The sequence below is a fragment of the Halyomorpha halys genome, unplaced genomic scaffold (genome assembly GCF_000696795.3).
Source record: "Halyomorpha halys isolate HHAL.00 unplaced genomic scaffold, Hhal_1.1 Scaffold909.1, whole genome shotgun sequence".
NCBI lineage: Eukaryota > Metazoa > Arthropoda > Insecta > Hemiptera > Pentatomidae > Halyomorpha > Halyomorpha halys.
Genome location: NW_027111434.1, coordinates 89859 through 90630, shown reverse-complemented (window position 1 = coordinate 90630; position 772 = coordinate 89859).

Sequence of the window (772 nt, the reverse complement as noted above, 5' to 3'; positions counted from 1 at the left end):
ACATGGTAAAACATTTAACATTTAACACAACATCATGAATACCCCTCATGTTAAAATGATATAACATTTAACATGGTAGAGAGCCTGTTGCTAGGCCTGTTAAATGGAGAATGACGTCACGAAACAGACCAGATAAGCTTGTCGCCGTTTTATTTGTTGTCGTGTTGGGTTACTCACTCGTAGTTTGTGTTTTGTTTTTTTTCTTTTGTCTTGCGTTTTGGACTTTTTAAAAATACAATCAGTAGCCAAACTTTTACACTTCTACTTTTCACTTATTTTAGGCATGTTGTAATAAATTACTGTAATCAGAACTTAGAAGTAAACAATAACATGAGGTTTTGGAAGGAAAGGTTGCTAAAAAAGTTTCTCAGAAATTCTGTTAGGAGCTGTTATGCATTTACCATTTAACATGACTTTAAATAGGGCTGCTCACGATCCTATACTTATAAAATTTAACATGGTAAAACATTTTACATTTAACACAATATCATGAATACCCTTAGTTTAACATGTTAAAGTGTGTTAAATGGAAAAAGTTATGTTAAATGGAGAAATATTTCCTCCTTTTATCATGTTAAAACGATATAATATATAACATGGCTGAGAGTCTGTTAAATGGAGAATGACGTCACGCAACAGACCATCTGAGCTCGCCACCATTTTTGTTGTTGTGTTAGGTTACTTGCTCGTAGTTTGAGTTTTGATGCTGTTAGTATTGTTTTGGATGTTTTTATAACTAATAAAGCAATGGATGACAATAATAACAATAATA